Source organism: Ischnura elegans, chromosome 8 (assembly GCF_921293095.1).
Source record: "Ischnura elegans chromosome 8, ioIscEleg1.1, whole genome shotgun sequence".
Taxonomy (NCBI): domain Eukaryota; kingdom Metazoa; phylum Arthropoda; class Insecta; order Odonata; family Coenagrionidae; genus Ischnura; species Ischnura elegans.
In genome coordinates this window covers 80,765,359-80,790,017 of record NC_060253.1, presented here as the reverse complement: position 1 = coordinate 80,790,017, position 24,659 = coordinate 80,765,359, and the positions used below count along the sequence as shown (strand labels likewise).

The following is a 24,659-nucleotide window of genomic DNA, read 5'->3' as shown; positions in this document are numbered from 1 at the left end:
TTTTAAAGCATCATAGGATAAAAAAACGTGGTATATTGTGGAACAAATATCTTTTGTAAACATATCAATAAGCTATACAAAATTTGGCATATCAGCTCATGTGTCAACGATAAAAATTTAAAAAATGCATTCCATAAAAGCAAACAATTTTGAGGCAATGATAGGATATTGACAAGGCCAACATTTTTTGTAAGGAAATGAAAGAATCTCGGGGGAAATACAAAGTGATGGATGACTTAATCATGTACAATTTTATGGGTATTTTTCATTGCTATAAGATAATATTGCAATATGCTAAACACTTTCGCATGATAAAAGTTGAAACTATAGGTCATTTTTGACTGATATGGTAGGGACACATACTTCAGTGTTGAATTCAGATATTTTTCTCCAAGACTGATATTCTGAATCTCCAGGGGACAGTATACACTTACATAAAGGTAATTATAAGTAATAAAAAATTCTATTCAGGAGGATGCGGTAAAATATCCTTCAAGTCATATTTATTTATGACTCATTCTCTTCTCAAGTTCTCCTGTGAGGTAGCTGCTTAAAATGTAGACAACACATTGCTATTTTTGTTTATCGCTGCCTGATGCTCAGAGAAATAGTACTCCGTTCTGTAAATACTAATGTATAATGTACAATTCAAATGAGTGAAATTTCATTTTTCCATGTAATTACTGTTATCAATGTATGGTTAACGATGTGAAAAATGAAGTGTGTGGTATTCAAACCAAAGGTATGAATACTATAAATGTTCAGTAAAAGATCACTGTGAATTCATTATTTGTTATGCTATTTAATTCAGCCTGGAAAATAATGTGGAGCTTATAATTTCTCTAGAAGGTAGACCAATGTACCTATGTAATTACTAGTATATATACATACATTAGGCTCTGTTTGCAACATCTGCTTACCTCAGGCAGTAAAATGCCTTAGAAGAACTTTGGGGCCAAATATTTTCATGTTATCATATTTTTCGAAACAAACAGATGTCACTAACACCGGGTAAAGTTACATCAAGAGTTCCTATTACCCTAATGAAACATTTTTATTTCTTTTTTTATATCATGTCCACGAATCCTTCCTCCTAAACTTCTAAAACCCAGACAGGTATTTTTCAAAATGCTAAAGGATTATTTAGTGGTAAATCAAGGTTGTAGCCTAAAAAAGTGAGTATAAGGAGTCTGATTAGAGAGGGGGTACATTATTTAAGGGAGGCTTCATCCTCATCATCCCCCTACTTGTTATACCCTTGGTCTTGGTATAGAGGATGCAGACTTCTTCACTCATTCAATGTAATCATGTATTTCAAATATCCATTATTTCCTGTCATTTCAAAATTCTTTCAGCAGTACCTAAATATAATAGTAGATTGCAATCTTTCCATCATTTATTTATGTTCTTTTTGTTCTCAAAATAAAAAAGTTTTCACTTCTAACATCATGTCATGATGGCTAAAGAGGCATGCATCTCCACAGGCAACCTTTGAATCTTTGGTAAAAGTGAAATATGAAATCAGGAAAATTATTCTAAAATCCATAAAATTGTGAAAATACTTAAATTTGCAATTACCATATATCCTCGAGTAAAGTCAAGTAGGTATTAGGGTGAAGATGGTGCAAGTTGAAAGTCTTTAGTCCTAATGGAATTGGCAGGTTACCTGAATAGGGCAGTGAATTATAGCATAATTTGCATGACAAAATCCTATTCACCCAGCTCTGCAAAACCTGACCAATTTTACTCCATAACATTCAATATATAAACCTATTCAGCTCTCTGATTTTTCTAAATTCTAATTTTATTTTTTAATGGCATCTTCACCCCATGACCTGACTTATTCCTGTGTAAGGTAATTAACTTCCTTTTCTTTTTAACAGCTTGAATTTTTGGATGGCAACTTCTCACATGTATTTCTGACTGAATGATATGGATATGAAGTTTAAGAAAAATCACCATGATAAAAATGCTTTTTATCAAGATGTACTAAAATCGCTCAAATAGTTATTAATTATTTCCCCAGTGGCAGCTCGAGAAGTGAGTGGTGTGCCACTTCATGTATATTTTAAGGGAAAACATGTGATTGTCAATAATCATTTGATTTAGAATTTTCATGAACTGATATTAAAATTTTGATGCAAAATATCATATGCTTATGCAGAAATTGGTTATATAATGCTCCCGTAAAATGCTAACACATCCATAAATTGTCAACCTTCCAGCCACCTGGATAACTGAAGAGGTAGCTATACCACAGAGAGGGAAAAGTAGAGGAAATTAACATGCGAGACACACCAAAATTATCGGTCATCATCGCTACCGCCTGCTTTGTGACATGCTTTTCATAGCTTTTCCCTTGAACGGTTAACTTCTGCACAATTTTATTATATCGCACTATCCCTAGCATCACCGGTGCTCCAGCAGCCTATCTGCATACATACATAATTCCAGATGCCTTTCATAAATGTTTGCACATTTTCAGCTGCAATACCCATCCCCCTCATATCATCTTTTCCAGTTCATTTAAAACTTCATGTTCTAGATGGAATACTAAAGACTAGAAGAACCAAATTCTAAGTGATTAAATTTCACTTCAATTATAGTATGATGTCCTAAGATGCTGCAAGCAGCAGGCACACGAATGTAGAGCTGGTGCTTTCTGGAAATTTTCTGACTGTCTTTTTTTCAGAATTTCATTGAGGTGAGTTTTTCATGAAAAATTTGTTTCGAGGTCCAAATTTTTTCCTAATGCCTTGATGAAATACCTATTTCCATTCAGTCAGCAATATTAGGAGGATTGGGAGAAATTAAATAACCGTCATAAGACCTCTGTTGCAGGATATTGTACCATATTTTAAAATGTGCCATCTAAACATAGTATATTATCATAACAAACTGACTTTTCCAAAATTTTGAAACTGCACTGCTGTTATTTAATTAAACCGTTAGGAAGGAGAGGGTGGCAGTGAACTCTATAATATGCTCAAAGGACTCAGTCAAGCCCTTCAAAGGTAACAAGGTGCCACTAGTTATTCCCGTAGCATAGATATGTTTCAGTTGACTTTTGGGTCAATTTTTCATGTTTTTAATATGTATAAGGGCAGCCCCCTGTCCATCTTAGAGTTAGTCCCCAAGAAGTCCAGGGTGGAGAAAAATTATGTCATAAAATTCTAAGTCTGAATAGATGATGCTTGTTGGAACCAAAATTACTAATGATGTTTATGTCTGGACTAAGGCAACGGCAAATGCAGGCAAAGTATTCAAAGTCAAGAGTTGTCCACTGACCCCGCAGGAGAACAAATTCACAGCCAATTGGAGTGCTCGGCTCAAAATTTATGTAGTTTGAAAATGGTGCATTTTCTACCTAAACATCATTAGCAATTTTGGTTCCTACTGACATCAGGCTATCCAGGGTCAAAATTTTGTGATATATTTTTTCACCACCCTGTATGTATGTCATGTGAATTTCACCACTCTTGATCTGCTTCATTTTACTCCTTCACCTTCCATAAAGCGGTAATTTAAAAAAAATATCCTCTCTTTGTCATTGATCATTTTATTAGTGGTTGTAACTGGTCTTCCGGCAATGTTAGGTGTACACAAAAAATTGCAAAATCCTTATCATAAATCAAACTGTTTTCTCTTCATTCTCACAGCCCTACTCACTACTCTGCTTTTCCATTCATCTTACTCTTTTGATTTTTGTCCAAATTGACACCAAAAACTGTTAGAGTATATTTACACTCTTCTAACTTTAGGTTCATTCTTTCCCATTACTGTAAATGTGGCACCCAATACCAGGCCTTGGGCCAGTTTTTCCTTTACTCCCTTAAATTGGGCTTCTATCATCAGCTCTTCACTAATAATGAAGATCTCCTTCAACAGCCATCTCCTCCTTTTAATAACCTTATCATTGAACCATTAATTACCATTACTTTAATTAAATTAATTACCATTTTTTCTGTGTGTTACCATAGTTATTTTAATTTTACCACCAACTTTGGTCAGTTAACCAGTCCCTTTGCATAGCCCTGCCTCGTTTTGCTCAGATAGTTCGTGCAAACCTCAAAGCCTGTAAAAAAATATCTATGTTTGAGATTAACATTTAATACATTAATTAGTAGAATTTAACAAGTACTTAGTCTGAGGTTTCAGGCGAGATGGAGTGGAAACGTGACATAATGAAAATTGAAAAAGCAGGAGCAATTTCCACAATTTTACATTTATTAATACTACCGGTTTCGCTTTTCAGCATCATCAGGTACAAAAATATCAAGTGTGCCACGCTTGAATGGGAAAGGCAGGATGGGGGGGTTCCCGTCTTACCAACCCCATCCTGCCTTTCCTATTTAAGCGTAGCGCACTTGATATTTTTGTACCTGATGATGCTGAAAAGCGAAACCGGTAGTATTAATAAATGTAAAATTGTGGAAATTGCTCCTGTTTTTTTAATTTTCATTAACAAGTACACCCAGCTCCACTCCAGGCTCCTCCAGGTGGACAGAGGTTACAGCAGCTCCCATTCTCTCTCTAGACAGTGGAGTGTAACTGTGCTTCATTTGTTTCTCTCTCTCTCTTTCTCATACTAGGTAATCCAAACACTTTTCTTAAAACCTTTGAATGAGTAATAGAATGGAAAATTTAATAATATACTCAACAAATTTAATATTTTATGCCCCTCATTAGGTTGTTCTATTTTTATAAGTTTAATTGGGGCGTAATGTATATGGATTCCAGTGATACCGGTTTGAATTTAGAAGACATATTGAAATAATATCCTACTCATATGCGGATCCAGGGGGGAGTGAGGGGGCATGGGGGCACGTGCCCCTCCCCAGACCCTCAAAAATATGTAAGATTTTCAATACGGTCCCATTATCATTGCGTTCGTTTTGTATTACGAGATATCCTTGTGCCCCCCCCCCCCCCACCCAGAACAAAATCCTGGATACGGCCTTGCTTGTGCCACCCCCAGAAAGAAATCCTGGATCCACCCTTGATCCTACTCACTGTTCCACACTGCTAATTGAAAACCATACCAATTTGTAGATGCCTTCATGTCATTTTTGGGTTAATATACCCTATAAAATGACATGAAGTCATTGAAACCAGTTGGATTTCCGAGAAAAAGTGCGAGTAAATATATACTGCAGGATTTCAATATATTTCTTGGTGCACATACCTACTTTTGCTGCATGGCACAACTTTTAATATACAATAACTTTAGATAATACCTAACTTGCAAAGAGGTTTACTTCCATTTCACACATGATTTAGCCTTTTAAATGGAGAGTAGGTTTCCTGTGGATGCTATAGCCAGATCATTTAAAAATATATAATAGCTGGAAATAAGTTCTGAATTTTTTCCTGGGGTTCTACAACCATTCCTGATAGAACCTCCGTCTTATCCAAATACATACATTGATTAAAACTTCTTCCATTTTTTCACTTTTCAAATTTTTTTTCAGAATGATACCAAAAAAATATTTCACTTCTGAAATGGTTATTGAAAATCCTTATTTCTATTCATTCTTAGAGCCCAAGGTATATGTGATGTAAAAATTTTTAATGATAGCTTCAATTGAAGTAAATAATTTTGGTTATTTTCTATATAATTTTCCTAGTCTCAACTACAAATAATTAAACTTTCAAATAACCTTAGCAAAAATCATCGTGTAACTTCAATTAATCAGTCAGATGTCTCAGGCAGTCACTTACAGAATGGTATGTATCATAATCCATAACTTTAAGAATGGTTCTTAATTTAATCATCGTCCAATAATATTAATCAACTCCATGCAGTGCAATGAGACTTCCAAGAGTGACATAAAATATTTTTACTGGAGTAAAATATATAATACCAGTGCAGTACATGCCAATAAAATGTAATATTGTTGTTCATTTCTGTTTAGGTTAATTTGAAACAAAATTTTTAAAAAGCTCAATGTCTTGATGGTATGGTGAAGATGTATCTTCAAGAAAGTTGTATGTTATGTGCCAACAGTGTATACTTTTCAAAAAATAAAAAAATGCTTATGAAATGGTACTGGTGAGACTTTTGGAATATGGGTATAATTTTCCAGAAGCTTGATTAAATGTGTGAAAGAAAATACTGAAAGCCTATATTCCAAATGCAATGTGAGTAAATGAACACAAACTACAGGTATAATGGGTGTCAAATTGTAAATAAGCATCAACCATGATAAGGTACTGTTTGTTCAATTATTGTAATTAAGTGTATGGCAGGCCATGAGAATTTGCTAAAGGCTGCTGTCTCTCAGGATGAAGGCTATCAATCAATGTATATAATTACATCAGAGGGATGTACATAATAAAAAGCTAAGATACTGTGTTAATACTTAGCTGTTTCCACTTGCATGAAGGTCATAACTTTTTCAACTGGTTGAGATATATTTACCGACTTCACTTCCCTATGGCTTTGCTCGCCTCAAATGAAACTTGTAGACACCTTTAAAAGTTTTTTCTATTTTGCGGGCACCAATGGAATAGACTTTCATACCTTTCTCTCTGAGTGAAAGCCTTTTTGTCTCTAAAAGTCAACATTTTATATACCTTTGAGAAAAAGGACAGCAAAAATGGTTAAATCAGCAAGGATAAATGACACTAAGAGCAAAAACGAATGAAAAGTGTCTTGTAATGAATTCTAAGAAATGTTAACCCTCTTGCTGGAGCAAACTCTATTTTTTGGTATCCCTCTGCATGGCTAAAAGCAGAGGAAGTCTTACCACCCAGCCTAGGTTATCACTTACAGTTAAATTAATGAGCAATGAAAATTCTTTATCTCTTAGAGATTTATGAATATGCATTTCAAAAAGTGTGCACATGTTTTGAGAATTATTATCTGTGAAATTAAATACATCTTTATTTTTATTGTTTCTTATTTCTTGTGATTTCTCAGATCTGAAATGTTACATTAAATAATTTTTTAAATGGCTGATTATTCCTTCTCTAATACAAGTGTGGTAAACCAATATGAAGAATTAAGGTTCCTATGGGCAAAATCCCACTGGCACAATCAAAATTGTTGATTTAAATGGAAGATCAATAATGGAGCAATGTTTTTTTAGATAACTTGGAGAAAAAATGATAGCAATGCATTCCATGCATTTCTCTTCTCTGGACCAAAATTCTCATCCACTAATATCATTTATTAACCCTTTCGAGATGGCGGAGTTTTCGTCTTAGCATGACTGCTGTTCTGAGCCCCAAGAGACTTCTTTCTCGTGGTACGGAGCATTTTTGGAGGGCATTCCTTAAGAAGGGTCTCGCTGAACCTTTTTAGGCCCCTCCACGCAGGGACTTCGCATTATCTCAGACTCCGAGAGTAGTTGTGCTCCCTCCTTTCCGGGTTTACGACCATACCTGCAGCATTGGTTCGCGGTCAACTTATGTATTGCTTATATGTATATAGCAAATGGATAATTGTTGCTTGCACGTTAATTACAGACTTTGAATTGAATTCCTCATTTTTATCTGGGCATTGTCAAATTTTAAACGAAGTTTTAGGCCATTATTAACGCATTTAACGCAGCAACAATTTCCATGTTGATTTTTATACATAACCCGAGATATAAGTTAATATTTTTCGCAGAATTTCGTTTAAAAATTGTAAACGCTGCTCAAAAGACAAATAATTCAATTCTTAGTGTATATTTCTAGAGAAATGAACAAATATTTATTTCCAATTGAATGACCGCTGTCCCGTACTGCATAGAGGGGTTATAAAAGACGAAGGGTCCGGGTACCTGCTCCGGATTCCAAGGGTTAATCCTAAACCCTGAAGCGTTGGGTCCTGAGACAAAGACGTCGTAAACCCACGACCGTACTAAAACGGGGGGAGCTAGAAAATGTATATATACGGCTTTCGATCTCCTGTCCAGGAAAATCTCACACGTATATATACGCCTGTTGTCTCCCGGGTCAGGAAACGTCCACACGTATATATACATATACAGTAGGGAAAAGGTTAAAACCTGTAGGCATTTCGAAGATGATGGATAAAAAGATACTGCACTATTTCAGTAGGTAGTGAAAAACTTACTGAAGATGGGAATAGTTAATTGGTGCACACATTGATTTTCAATTTTTTTAGTGCAGGAGGAATTGAAGTAACACAGACCAGGGGCAGCCAGGAATTGAGACTGGGGGGGATTTAGATGCAACTAATACCGGGGTGTGTGGGCGTATGGAATACCCACCAGGATAAGCAATAGGTGCGAGATTAATAAATTGCGGAATTTTAAGATAAATGGTTCAAAATGGTGAGTTTTACGGTTTCTGAGGGATGATTTATTAATCCTTACACTATTTAATTAGTAATATCAATCCAATTAAGTAAAATGGACTAAACTTAAAAATTTTTCTGGGCTCTGGGGTGGGGAGGTTTTATCCCCTAAAAACCCCCCTCGCTGCGCCATTGACACAGACAATTTGGCCATCTCTTGAACCACCATACAAAAGTGATGTTTGTTTACATATGGGCATGCATAGGGGAATCATTGTGAAGCTTTAATAGCTTTTTTTAGAATATATTTTCAATTTTTCTGCCGAGGATTAAAGAGATTCACCATAGTATTGGCTGCATTCTGGGAAAGAGGCGTCAGCTTATGAGAAAAGTGCGCATTACAAATATAAGATTTTGATGCAGTTGGTGGGCTTCTGGGAGAGGGGAAGAGAAAGTTATATTGAAAACACCGACTGACTTACATACCATTGTATTCATATTCAAGTGCAATACATGTCAATAAACACCTAGGAGGACATCAGCTAACTCTTAATGGTGTGACGTTGTCTCACTCTCTCCCTTCCTGGCCAGGAGCATTTTTTCATTAGGTAGCATGCCCTCATATGTTCAGGCCCAGGGGCGGATCCAGGATTCTTTCTGGGGGGGCACAAGCAAGGCCGTATCCAGGATTTTGTTCTGGGGGGGGGGGGGCACAAGGATACCTCGTAATACAAAACAAACGCAATGATAATGGGACCGTATTAAATATCTTGCATATTTTTAAGGGTTTGGGGGGGGGGGGCACGTGCCCCCATGCCCTAGATCTGCCTATGTTCAGGTCCAAAGTACCTTTTCCCTTACTTGGCATGCAAGCCTCAAAGCGGCCCACTGCTGTGTGTCGGGGGTTTATAGTTACTTAGTGCACAGTGGCAGCTGGTGGTGATTCATCTAGGGTGTACATTAAAGCAGGTATAGGATGATTTAATTATATTAAATGTTAATCCTAATCCATGAGCATCATATTTCGTCGTAATAGAATTAGTGATGGGTCGATTCCAAAATTTTATCGATTCCGATCCCGATTCCGATTCTGACATTTCGATTCCGATTCTACCGATACCGATTCCATCGATTCTGATGCCATAGGCTTCAAGAAAAATATCACTTAATTCCAGGCAACAAGATAACCACTTTAAAAAATATTACTCTGTGAAAGAGTCAGTCAAACAAAAGCATCTTTCATATCATCACTATGTAATTAAAATATAATAGCTTAATTTCAAAACAGAACATACCTGAAAAGTGATGTTACACGATAGGTATTACTTTAGAATATTAGCACTCATGTTTAAATTTAAAATAAAAGTATCTCCTTTAATATCTATCTTTTATTGATAATATCTTATCATTATCAATAATGTCTCACAAATTTAGTCTCCTTTTACAGACTTTAAATTTTTGCTCAGAAATAAAAGCATCTTCACTCTGTCAGCTGATAGAGTGAAGATGCTTTGCTTTCTAGGATAGCCTAGGATACCCTAGGATAAAGCCTGTTGCATTTTACATCACATATTTTCCCTGCAGAACTAAATGTCTTTCTCTGAACACAGTGGATGGCGGTATGGCAAGAAACCTCTTCGCTAATACTTTCAGTCTTGGGTAGGAGATACAAGTCTTTCAGTATTTCCCAGGGAAGGAATTTGGTGGTGCATTCATCTATGATAAATAAGCTTCCACTTCAGCTTCAACAGTGTTTGCTATGGTGACTTTGGCTACTTTTCCAAATGCATCACTGTATCTTGACTATGTACCTGTCACAGGCTCCCTAGTCTGCATTTGCTCCTTTGGAATATAAAAGGGATTTCCAAGTAGCACTTTTTGATCTCGAGTCGAGTTGAAAATTTCTCGCAAGTATCGAGTCGAGTATGATAATTTCTGAACCAGGCAATACAGCAATGCATACTTCAATATATTCTACTCCAATTTTCTATGATGAATGTCTACCCTAATGTAAGAAGGAAAATATAAAAAGTAGCACTTTTTGATCTCGAGTCGAGTTGAAAATTTCTCGCAAGTATCGAGTCGAGTATGATAATTTCTGAACCAGGCAATACAGCAATGCATACTACAATATATTCTACTCCAATTTTCTATGATGAATGTCTACCCTAATGTAAGAAGGAAAATATAATGAGGATCGTGCCCTATAATGAGCCATGAGTATAGTAATTTTCACAGCTATAATAAAGATTACATACTAAGTATATGAATCATGTAATATTTGGCCCTTTCAAATTCTCAAGCAGAAAATCTAATTATTCTACATGCTCAGCCAGCAGGTTTTGACATCTTCATGTTACAATATTACTTCCTGCAGAAAATTGGCTTTCGCTACACACTTGTGTGACTGGGCAAGTACTTTCCTACCAAAATTGCAAGATTTTGGAGACTTTAGAATTTTTATTAAAAATTATATCAACGATTTATTTGGACCTTGAATCTTCATGGAATTCAAATGGACGAAGCGAACGAACTATAGAACTAAACTTTAGTTTTGTAGAGCCAAAAAAATTCTATACTTCTCACGTCATTTAATCGACGTTAAAGTCTCTTGCTTTTTTTAAGTTCAAGAAAGAAACTAAACGCTACAAACGAATATCACATCGGACGGACGCAGTAATAAAAAAGGCTAAAAGATGCCTTAGGATATGAAAACTCCCCCTTCCGCGCGACTCACCTCGGTGAAGGTGGAAAGGGAAAAAGGGTATCCGTTGTTGCCTTTCATGGAAACAGTTCATTTTTCTCCCTCTTAAGCATGCTGACTTAATTTCTTCACTTTACTTCAATACCGGAACCATATTTCTTATGCGTGGGATGGTTCCGAAAAATATCCAATCCTTAGTATTTTCTTTCGAGTAATGCGCTAAATGGCTTAGTCGATCTATACATAATCCTTTTTAACATCCTCAGTTGAGTGTTTTAAGTCAATTAAGACGATTATCCATGCTTTACATGACGATTTCAAGACTAATGTTTTAAAAATCTTGAAAAATCGGCCTCAGTTACCGAGCCTCAGAGGTCCGCGGCGTGTAGGTCAGCCTTGACGCGCGATTAAAAAATCGCTCTTATTTCCTTCGTCGCAAACTTTTTTCCAAGATTTCTACTTAGTAATCTTTAGAAATCTCTACTTTATATTGTGGTTCAAATTTACCGAGTTATATTTTTCGTAAACGAAAGATAATGTCTACTTTATGTCAAATTTCACGTGAAAAACGGGTCGGCCATTTTGCGTTGTAAAACCAGACAGATGAGAGCCAAAATCTTCAAAAGTCATTGAAAATATAGGAAAAGCACCAGGTCAAAGGAATATTGCGTTTTTTTATTCCATTAAACTCATACCAACGCAAACCAACCTGGATAAATTCAAAGATCTTTTGAGGAAAAACGATATCTCGCGTGGCATTGAAAAATTGGTCATGTTTGGGCCACTGTATCTCACAAAAGGGTCGTATTCATGTAAAACGGCATATAAATCTATATCTGGTAATAATTTATGAGTATTTACGCTAAGTTTCAAGTCTCTATCCCCAAAAAGGTCATTTTGGACTTCATTCCAGCTTTTTCCGATTTCGGACCAGTGCGCGCCGGGTAGGAAGACGATCGGCCGCCGCGGCTGCCGTAAAGGTATTCGGCGCCCATGTCGACAACTATAGTGCAAAGTCGGTAAAAGGCTTTTACCGACCTTGCTATAGTGTATTCGGCAAGCTGAAACTACCAGGCCAAGGCATTAGGATGACTTATCGGCTTTAAAAACCGCATTATAACACGAGTTTCATGATAGCGCTTCCTGTCGGCAGATCGCTGGACCTACTATACTCGAAAGCTCTATAACCTTAACTACTCGACTCGACATTCGTAATGCTACTCGAAACGCTCGAGTCGAGTACCAACTACTCGGCTCGGCTTGAATTTTCGAGTACTCGCACATCCCAGGAAGATATGTGTTTTGTTATCACGATTACGAGGCGCGAAAATTCAAATGACTTTTGGGATCGCGGTCGTATATTTTGTGGTTTGAAGTACCACTGGAATCGGAATCGATTTTTCACCTTGGCAAGTACTCGTTTTCGATTCCGGTTCTTGGCCGAGAATCGAGGAATCGAAGAATCGAGGAATCGAACCGACCCATCACTAAATAGAATACATAGCAAGCAAAACATACCACTGGTACATTCTTCCCTTAAAATTGCATGAACAGAAATAATATTAGCATGTATGAAAGTAATTCTAAACACACCTTTACAAGTGATGGTAGATGAAATTCATTCTCCTTTCCTTAAGCCCTATGAGGAAGTAGTGTAGAAAACGGCCATACAAATGACTCTGTTGCAGACGGACTAGGATCCTGGAGGGCAAGTCTGTAACTCTGTTCTCTCCCGAAAACGGGAGAAAGGAGATTCGTGAAGCGCCTGCGCGAGAGTTGTCGCCCGCCCCAAGTCTCTAGGGCGCCCCGCCGGAGAAAGGAGACTATTTGTCGCCTGGGAGAGTACTAGTCTCTCGACCCAAGTCCGTAAGCCCCCTCAAGCGCCTTTGGCGCCCCAGACGGGCGCTTCAGGTACGTCCCCCTCAAGAGCCCGACGTATCTCTTTCTCCCATGGAGAAAGTGCGTATCTCGACAGTGTTTTGTTGTATTTTCTCAATATGGCGCGTTTTCTTTCAAACCATAGAATATTATTGCTCGTATATGAGGTGCATTTAAGAGAAGTGGGGCAATTAACACCAGTGAGAAATTGTTGCGGGATATTAATAAACCGTTTGAGGCGAGGGAGGAAGATTTCCGGCCGCATTAGCGGAGAAGGTTGTCCTATCCGTCCTTCGATGGTCCGATTCTCTTCCTGCTGAAAATCCATCACCCTCAATAGCAGACAAAAACACCGCAATCCTATGAAATAACAATTATCTGTAGCTCTGAATTCTTTTCGTGTAAGTAGCGGGGTTTAGAAAGCTAATGCTAATTCAGAGAGCGCAAGAAAAGCACTTTAAATAATGGAAAATAACTTCTAAACAGTTACCTATGAAAAGCAACAGATAGTTAATGAAACACAAGACATGCCCTTATTGTTAAAAGAACTTATTCCACGACAATGTAATAGAGTTTCACCATTTCATTGGTTTCACGAATACGACTGCTCAGCATAACCGTGTGCACACAACATGAGATCGCGAATCGGTTCCGCTGTCAACACATACAGAAGCTATAAATGTACTTCAATAATAAATGAATATCCACAAACTAAGTACTAGCACACACCGTAAATATAAAGTGAGACATAGGCAAATAAAATATAAAAAAACTGGAAATCACTTCCACTCTTTTATTCATCACGAACAACTTAGGGGCCTATTACGAACGAGCGGGCGGTACGCTACCGCCGGGCGGAGTTTTCGTTCGGTATACGGTATCATACCGCCCCTTGCGATTATGAATGGGACGGTCGGCAAGTCACCGCCGGGCGGAGAGTACGTGTCAGGGGGTCGGTAAGGAGCGATGCGGCGGAAGTGACGTTTGTATGAAAAATTCTGAGCTCCTTCAGCCCGAAAATGGTGTAGCCAATGGCAAGGGCGTGCGGTGTTCCAATTCCGCGGCAACTGTTCCTAGCAGACGAATATTTCGGCAAGAGTTGTTGGCAGTCTATAAAGACAATTAGTGGTATTTATGGATTAATAAGGATGTGTTCTTCGTTAATTCACCTTAAAAGTTTCACAAATGAACGCATTTTGCTCCTCAATTCTTACTTATAGGATAAAAAGTTGAATAAAACAATAATTAGCAGTGACTTGCGGAAGATATCATCAAAAAATCACGTATGAGCAGACGCAGATAGTGACAAATTGCGTGGCAGACCATCGAAAAATTACGATAGAAGTACTTTTAGGGCCAACGGGCAAGGTGAACCACCAATTCCATTAGAGCTTTGACCGAAATGTCCATTCTTAAAAAATATATGAAAATCCACCACGAATACTTAGCTGGAGAGCCTTAATCACAGACAATATGACACTCAACATTTGTGAAATGACAAAATATCTGTTGCTCTGCATTCCTTTCGTGTTAGTAACGGGGTTTGGAAACCTAATGCAAATTCAGAGAACAAGAAAGGCACTTTTAAAAATAATGAAAAATAACTTTTTGGCTGTTATCTATGAAAAGCAATGGAGAATTAAAAAACACAAGATATTCACTTCTGGTTACAATAAAATTTTATTTCAAAATAATGTGACAGAGTTTCACCATTTCTTTGGTTTAATCACGGGTACACAACCACAGCAAAACAGTCTGCCCACAATAAACATGTGAGATCGCGAATCGGTTCCTCGGCAATCACACACACTCAGGCTACAACTTATTTCAATATTTCAGGTAAAATCCACAATCGATACAAGCTCACACCATTATAAATAATGGTAAACAGGCAAATACGATCATCAAAAACTGGAGGTTACTACCATTCTTATATTCATCACGTAAACATTACAATCAAGAGCTCGCTATGATGAAAACAACTATATAATCACTGATTTTAAGCCTCACATTATCCTACGCAAGTGGCACAGGTGACTTTTCTCACTGCAATTCCTTGGTACGAAATTGATATACTAGTATATAAACAAATTTCACACATGACTTTGAACTTGATAGCTTGATCGTGAAATGTTATCTCTGCGGTGAATGACGAAGGTATAAACGCCACTGACAATCTTTACATTGCTATCAGACACTTCTCGATAGCGTAAACCACTGTTTAAAAACCAACCACAATGGAACAGTGATAACTACAGCTCTTGGCAGATGTTTGTCAACCTCGTCAAACTTTGTGCATTACAACCACTGGTACTGTGATTAACGGTAGTTGTCACATTGAAAATAACACTATTTTGAAACAAAACATGTTCGTAGAAATCTCCAAGCAGCGAGCAAAAGTTACATTCACCTCACTATTCAAGCAGTTATAACGTTGAAAATAACACTACTTTGGCACAGAAGATGTTCGTAGAAATCTCCAAGCAGCGAGCAAAAGTAGTATTCACCTTGCAATACAAGAAGTTGACACGTTGAAAAAATAATATTTTGCCACAAAAGATGTTCGTAGAAATCTCCAAGCGGCGAGCAACAGCTGTATTCACCATACAATACAAGCACAGGCAGTCCTTAACGACGAATTTTCCGGCACCTATGAAGAAATGGAAGATGTTATTGCATATAAAAACATTGCGGACATTAAAAAACATCAAAATTGTTCTAATTAAATAAATGAATGAGGGTCAACTTACAATCAACGTATCCATCTCCTACGGCCGTGGCTCTCTCTCTCTCATCTTAGACGGCTACAACGTTGTTGTTATACGGGTATTATACTTTTTTTGTTCAACTGCTCCAGTCGGCTCCAGTTTTGTATTTTATACGCTTACTCAGACATTAATATTATAAATAACACAAAATATGATAGCTTCCGAGTTTCTATCGTCGGATATTTTGTTTTAAAAACGCCAGCTCGACCCGAAAAATGTAAACAGACGTCCGCCATTAGGGGGTCGGTATCTCACCACCGGGGTAGCTGGCCGTGGTATCATACCGACCCCTAAGCCGTGGTATGATACCGACCGGTGGCCACTCGTAATCGCTCGGGGGCGGTAAACGCGCTTCGGGGCGGTATGATACCGCAGGCGGTATCTCACCGCATGCGGTAAGCCGTTCGTAATAGGCCTCTTACAATCACTAAGCTCGTTATGATAAAAACAACTATTAATTCACTGATTTAAAGCCAGAAATTAGCCCACGAAAGAGGCACAGGTGACTTTTCTGACTATTATTCGTTAATATACTAGAAAAAGAAACTTCACACACAGCTTTGATCTTGATAGCTTGATCGTGAAATGTCAATGTACCTATACGATGAACAACGGAGGTGAACACGCCACTGACAATGTTTACATTGCTGTCAGACATTAATCGATATGGTAATAACACTGCTTACAATTCAATCACGATGGAGCACTGATAATTACAACTCTTAGCCGATATTTTTGTACATTGCAACCACTGGCACTGTGATTATCAGCAGAAGATTTACGGGAGTTGTCACATTGACAATAACACAATTTTGGCACAAAAGATGTTTGCACAAATCTGCAAGCAGCGAGCAAAAGCTGTATTCACATTAGAAATATACTCTTAATTTTCAACTTTGGTGAGGTTGTAATTGATACGAAATGAAGAATTTACATGGTGACAAGCAAAATATACCGGCACTTGGATTTAGCCTAGCAGCCGCTTGCAAGCGAGGAATCACTGCGCGCGGTCAAAAAAGTAGTCCCGACTTTAGTAAGTCATAATGAGGTTATTATGCATTTAATTTAGAAAATATTTGCATGGATGAGTTTGACATAAAATTAAAAACATTTTTAAATTGCACACGGTTAATTTTTCGATAAATCAAGCTCCAATATCAGATTCGCCTTAGAAATTTTTCATACTACCCATCGGAGAGAGTTTTCTCCCATCCGAACGGGAGAAACAGTTCTCTCTACCGAGTTACGGACTTGGGTGGGGAGACAATTTTGGGCGACAACTCTCTCTCCCAAACGAGGCGCCCCAAGTTACCGACTTGCCCTCCTGGGCGCAGGTAGTGTAGGTGGTGGCTACACCGCTACACTACCTGGGAGTCACTCACCAAAAATATGCGCGTGCGCACTCGCATCATTTTGAGTCTGCTCCCATCACCCATTTGAACAGTACATACCCCCCCGCTCACCTCGTCCCGCCGGAGCACCCTCAAGTGATCGTGTAGACCGAATTTGCGACCGGCACGATGCCACGGGATCGCACAATTGTAGAGCGGTGAATTCGATAAGGATATAGCTGTAGCGTTCGGAGCTTCATGTTTCTTGCATATGTAGATAGGATTTTTATCCTTCTCGTTGCAAAGGAATAGTTTCATTTTATAATTCATTCATCTTTGGGTGTGCACTTGCTAACATGCGTATACGCACCCGCCGCCACTGTTAGTGCATCGGCTAAATAGTGAGGGTGTGAAGGAAGGACCATGTTGGTCACCTTTTACACTAATTAAATTATTTTGCACCGTCAAAATTTATGTTTACTTTAAACTGGAATAAAAATGGATGTTCTGGACAATAATGTAAGAAGGAAAACATTCCAAAAAAAAGTTAGAAAGGTCTTCTCTGGAAAGTCTGGTCTGGGGATTAAAATTTAATTTTATTACATTTAGAGAAAGGTAATTGGCCCACAATTCAAATTACTATAGAATACTGGAATAACTGTAAAAATCCATAAGCTCTGTCCATGGAAAACTGGGTAGTGGAGGTACATACTGTGTTTGGATTAAGGTTAAAAAGGAATGTAAAATGCACAAAAATAAATAAGAAAATTACAAAAACATGAAAAACTGGTCCAAAGTTGAGAATAGTGTCATTGGATGAAAATTATAGATGGCAGGACACTACAAAAATTAAAAATATCCAATGATAAATACACTTGAAAAAGATGTATAAAACATAACTATTAACAGTAACAAAGATTTAAATTGCACTATGGGTGAAAAATAGTGAGGATAGGTATATCTCTTTTAATTACTTTACTTACCTCACTTACTACATGCCGCATAACAAATCAAATCATTTATTAAGTGGCTTTACTCCATTCCCAATAGGTACCTTAGAGAGTGAGTGTGTAGGCATCAAGTGCATGCAGGAGCGTGGCCATTGTTTGAGCCTGGACCCAGTCTGTGGGCTCTGGCCTAAAAGTAATCATGGAGGGTAAGTACCAAAAGTAAGGCATACAGTGTACTTGACACACCTGCATCCACTCTTTTAGGAAAAATTTAAATATGTAACTGGTATCTTAGGCTAGATGCCACAATAATGCACTAGAGTCCTCATTTAAATAGGAGAGCAGTGGTGGATCCAGAGAGGGACTAGAGGGAACTACCTTACCCCCCTTGGGTATCCAATTTTCATTAGATAAAATGGTAATTTTGGCCAGACTCCCATTACTGCTGGGAAGACCCTCACCTAGTCCCTCCCTTGTCCCTATTCTGCATCCTGGCATCCTGCACTGAATAGGAGTGAGGACAATCCCCATACAGTGGCCAGGGAAAGTGTCAGCCATCCTGCTGAAATCAATTCTTGAACAGTGATAGGTATACCCATGGGTTTCTTTCTTAGGAGATATCTAAGGTTTTATTCAAAGCAAATATACTCATGAAATTAACACAACAGAGGTCTTAGATGGACTGAATTTATTAGGCTGCAGGGAATGTTTGTTATAATCTGATTGGATATGGCAAAGTCATATGATTAGAAACTCTTCCTCTGCTCATTTTTTTAGTCAAATATCACTGGCAAAGGTACCTATTTCAAACCGAGCACAGGATTTTCAATTCTATGATGAAATCTAAGGCATCCACATAGACATTGCAATTGTACTGATGACATTGTGTATTGACTTAAGTCATTGCGTTATTTGACCAACATATTAGATTAGGGGGTGAGAATAAGTGGCATAGCCAGGGGGGGTTCAGTAGGTCCGGACCCCCCCCAAAATATAAAATACGCAATTATTTTCATTCATAAAAGAAAACAAAATATTGAAAAATCGAAAATTTACAAAATATTTACTGAGCAAATGAAGTTTTTTTTTTATCATAAAAGTTAAAATTAGTTCAACAGCAGTACCAAGTACCCCATATTTAAAAACTTTTCCCCATCGTTTTGGACCCCCATCCCCGAACGAAATTCCTGGCCACGTACCAGATGAGAATCCAAGAGTGCGAGTGATATTTTTTTAAACAGAGTAAGGACAGAAATTGATAGAAGAAATATACAAAAACTGGGTGGCAAAGAGACAAATATGCGCCCAGTGGCGGATAATTATGGGGGGCAAAGGAAGCAAGTACCCACCCTTGCGGGAACACCTGCATTGCCTAACATACCAAGACCGCAATTGAAACTTTTCTATATATCATAAGTTTAAAGTATACCGGGACCAGCCGCGGTGATAACTTTTACGGGAGTCACCCGCAATGCACAATCGTGCGAAAGATACACAGAGAAAAAATCATTTGCCTTGACCGGGATTCGAACCCGGATCCCCCGATTTCCAGTCGAGTGCTTTAGCCAGTTAAGCTACTGAGGCATCATTCTTCCCTGTGGATATTTGCGGACACTACCGGACAAGGTGTTGCTGGACTGCGGGGCATATGATGCCACTAGCAGTCCAAGTCATGCGCACAGCGCCACAACCGGAGAGCAGGCCCGGACATAGAACGTCATCCCGGTCAAGGCGAATGATTTTTTTCTCTGTGGATCTTTCGTACATATCATAAGATAGCATTATATTATATCTGTGTATCATCAGCTTTAATAAAATTTTCTCAAACTTTGCATGCGACTTATTGTTAATGCCGATATAAGTTCTCAGGAAATATTTTGCGACCCCCCATTGACTTTTTACTGTATACGCTACTGTCCCCACAGAGAGAATTACTTGTACAGAAGGTATATAGCTGTAAGTTGCCCAACATGACTTGAGCTGTTGCCGTTGGCAGATGGCTACTCACCCTCCTTCTCAAAACTTTGTTCCCCATTGTTCGGCGAAACACTCAGTGAGAAGAGGATGAGCGCAGGGGGTGCATTAAGACTAGCTAGGCATTGTGGGGTGGAACGATACTGCAGGCGTTCAGTGAACAGTCAACAACCACGAGAGCTGCAAAATACGAGGAGAAATGTAAACAAATACTAATGATACCTTTTACAAAGACACCTTCTCACATAACATACGACACTAATATCTGCCTTCCTAAGTGCCCATTTTAATACAAAAATGACGTCCAAGATCCAAAAATTTTGATACTTGCGGCTTGCATCCCCACAGAGAGAATAATGTGCGAGGAGGTATATCTGTAAACTGCCCAACTTGACTTGAACTACTGCCGTTGGCAGACGACCACCAATCCCCCTCAATGCATTGTTTTCCATTGTTCGGCGAGGTATTCAGCAAGAATAGGATGAGCGCAGGGGTCTTATTACAACTAGCCATCCATTGTGGGGTGGGATGGTATCAGTGAATAGTAAACAAACACAAAAGCTCCAGAACACAAAAAAATGTAAACAAATTCCAATGATACCATTGACGAAGATACCTTCGCATTTAACATACGATACTAATATATTGCTTGCAAACTGCCCTTTTTGAAGACAAAAATTACGTCCCAGAGCCAAAATCTTCAAAATAAGCGGCTTGTATCCCTACGGCGAGAATAATGTGTAAGAAGGTATACCAGTAAGTTGTCCTACTTGACTTGAGATGTTGCTTTTGGCGGACGACAACTTACCCTCCATCTCAATTCTTTTATCTCCATTGTTCGTCAAGGTACTCAGCAAAAAGAGTATGTATGAGCGCAAGGGGCGCACTTCAATTAGCCAGCCTTCGTGGGGAGGGTAGAAAATTCAACTGTTCATTGAATAGTCAACAAGCACAAAAGCTCCAGAACGCCAGGAAAAACGTAAACAAATTCTAATGATACATTTTACAAAGATACCTTCTCACATAACATACGACACTAATATCTGAATTTTGTTAATGCCCTTTTTAAGACAAAAATTACATCTCAGAGACAAAATCTTTGAGATTTGCGGCTGGTTACGCCACGGCGAGAATAACGTGTAAGAAGGTATACCTGTGAGTTGCCCTACTTGACTTGAGCTGTTGCCGTTGGCAGACGACCACTGACCTTCCATCTCAATGCTTTGTTTGCCATTGTTTGGCGAGGTACTAAGTGAGAATAGTATGATGGCAGGGAGTGCATTACGAGTAGCAAGCCATTGTGGGTTGGGACGATAAGGTGATCAGAGTATAGTCAACAAAACGAATGCTCCAGAAAGCTAGGAAAAACGTAAACAAATTCTAATGATACCATTTACGAAGTTACCTTCTAACATAACATACGACACTGATATCTGGCTTCCAAAATGTCCTTTTTAAGACAAAAATGACGTTTGACGAGTTTTTTCTTACTTACCGCTACTTACTGCATCTCTGTTATGTGTTTACATTGGTTGCAAAATCAAATATGTACAGGACTAAATATCTAGTTAATTTTGTTTTATTTCTTTACCTAATTTCTGCAACTAATTCTGTTTAGTAAAAAATCACTTGAACCCCTTAACTTCTCACCCTATCGAATCTAATGCATTATAAATGTTTAATATAAATAAAGAATGTAAAGTTTCACTAGAATTTTACCATTAGAAAAAAGTTTATGAAAAGTAAAAGTGAAAAAATTGGGAAAGAATAAAAGTGACAGTTTATGAGTGAATATTGTAATATATTGACAAAAATTGTACATGGCTTTGTGTATATTCATACATAACACTGACATATTTCACTCCTAATACCTCCCGGTTTTACAACAGCCACACAGAAAAATGACAATGCATAAATTCACAACCACATCAATCAGTGATAAAGTTTAGAATAATATATTTTAGAATAGTATATTTTAGAACAATATTCATATTTGAATATGAATATGGAGTATACATCTCAGCAAATGAATACAACTTGTATTTTTTTCTTCTCATTTCACCTTGATTCATGGCAGTGATAACTTTTTTATATTAGGAATTAAAAATAGAAAAGTCCAGAGTTTATCATGGATGACAACCTTCAGATAACAGTCCAAATACCGCTTCATGCTTGTCACCACTCAATTTTGAATTTCCTGGTGATGCTGAATGTACATGTTTCTGAACCAATATTTAAAAAAACTCAAACATTTGACACACATTTCAATGAGCAAGTGGTATAAAACTGAATTTTAGACAGCTTGATTACCTCTATACATTTTTGGACCTTGAGAGGATATCTATGTCAAATTTTAGGATCATTAATGCCTTTAAAAACCTGCCTCTTGGTTATCTAGGGTTTTTTTAGAGATGGATGGATATGCTTACCGCGCTTAAAATACATATTGGATGACAATCACTGTTAGAGCTAAAAAGCTCCCTAAATATGCAATGCTCACTATTTCAGCAGCCTAATATGATGAATAATTTATTTTGATATCCATATTAAAAATATTGAGAGCCATAGTAACCAGACTTTGGTTATTAGCAAACATCAATTCACAACCTTCATAAAAAGAGAAGTATTTTACTTGAATAAATGACCTTAAGATTTTTTAACCAATGGCAGGAAATTATTTCTCACAGTTCACATACCTAAGATACAAGTTTTACTACCATTTTAATTTTGGACTGATGTGAAACCTATGAATTAATTCAAAGGTTCTGTACATTATTAATGAAGTTAGCCTTTGGCAATCTACAACATTTACAGAGGGAAAATCTACTTCATGAGAATACATCACTCCCACTCAATTTAGTCTTTATGTTATACCTTTTTTGAGACATTTAAAAACTAGCCATAGTTGGGGAGTAAGTGAGTAAAAGTATGTATGTGATTAAGTTACTGATAAAAATAACATTTCATTAATTTTTTTTATATCCTTGCATTTTCAAAAATGTAACTGATACTTAAAATGTACTTATTGCTTTCTGAAAGTACATAATATTTCAAGGCCATACTGCCAGTGTAGTTTCTCATATTTTTAATTAATTAATTGCTGTGGATAAATAGCAAAACTGTTTTTTAGTAATCAAAAGTAAAGAGTTTTATATTTTAGGTTAACACAACTCAATCTGAGTAAGTGCAATAGGTCTTGTGTGACTTTAAAAATTTCAAAAAGTAACTTGAACAATACTTGTATCAGCAATTAGTGACATTTAAAAATTGCAACTGGTACTCATATCTGATTCCAAATTTTTTAAAGTAATGGTAACTGAGCTCAGGTACATCATTTTTGTACTTTACCATCTCCTACACTGGCACTATCGCCTTGAAATTTTCAGAGCATATAGATTAGATCCTAGTTAACATCTGCATGCCTGTACCTCATTTAAAAAAATTTAACCACTGAGAAAACATTCTCGCTAACTTATTAAATTTGAATTGCAGACAAATGTAAATAAGGGCTAGGCTATATATACTGATTTAATTCCAAGAATACTGAGGATGTTTAAATGGCAAGTATTGCGAGCCACAAAAAAGATCAGTTGAGGGGGAGTGTGGTATTCCCTTAAGAGCTGAAATCAGATTTCTTAGAAGAATAATTAATACCCTGTAGTATAAAAAAACTGAAATTGCTTCATAACTTGAGGAAGAAAAATTTCAACCAGTAGAAACATATTTCATTTAATTGATTAACACCAAGTTGAAAAGATTAACTTATATACAGATACATATTACCATCTTCCTCTCGAATAATAAATATTGCATTAGAGAAAACTCTAGGTTGAAATATTTAATCACCAGATTCCTATTTTTAAAGTGTGTGTATTATTTTCAGAAATGGCAATACATAATTACTTCCATGATGCTGTCACTCTGAGAGAGAGAATTTGGCTGTAGACAAGTCACATTTACGTCCATACCTGGAAAGAGCATAATATTAAATTGTTGTCAAAATATTAGCAACACCGCTAAAGTTAAAGGTACTGCACTTGATTACGACACTAATGTCACAAGAATAAATGAGAACTTTAAACATCGAGATGAAAGAACTTAAGTAGCTAGGCTGCTGAGCATCTATTGTGGACCCAAACACTGAGAATTTCATGAAGTGTACAACATGGAAACAAGTGGGCACTGTCATGCTTGTATTATGAGCAAAATGTGTACACATGTACATAGTTATGTATATGCTCCATTAATCACTCATATAACTATCACTAAGCCGATTAATAATTTTACATAGATATTGAACTATGCGGATAGCCATGGAAGCTTTTATCTCCTGAAAAGATACAGGAGTTGCTCAATGAAGACAGCCTTAGCTTCACAGGGAGAGCTGAGAGAAAAACATGCCTCATGTACATTTGATCATGATCATACCCAGTCAGCAGAGCCCATACTGCATCTATATGTGAAGTGGATGCAATGTGTGACAGGATGCGCTAGGTACCTAATATCCTTTTGCCATCCTTTGCTAGGTGCGCCTATGCCATCTTTTTCATGTTCTAGTTTAATACTTAAAAGATGAAACTACAACCAGTATATAGTTATTTATGACATATTGGTATATGGATAAAAAGATGAAGTATATAGAGCTACATAATTGGAAACAAAGAAATGTATCAAGTCGGATATCTCACGCCCAAGTATTAAACACTATAAAGTCTGCAAACCCTCTCACATTAATTATTATAAAATATTAAGAATTATTATTATTATTATTCACTGTATTCAAGATTTTCATGAACGTACAGAACT

The 24,659-nt window shown here is 37.3% G+C and overlaps 1 protein-coding gene across 1 annotated transcript in view; it reads right to left on the bottom strand.

The window, feature by feature from the left end:
* Positions 1-21,633: 21,633 nt before the first annotated feature.
* Positions 21,634-24,659, bottom strand: part of LOC124163726 (protein-L-histidine N-pros-methyltransferase) — a 438,157-nt gene continuing 435,131 nt past the window's right edge. The window contains exon 7 of the mRNA XM_046540799.1: positions 21,634-23,821. The gene's annotated coding sequence lies outside the window, so the exon portion shown is untranslated. The remainder of the gene's footprint in view (positions 23,822-24,659) is intronic.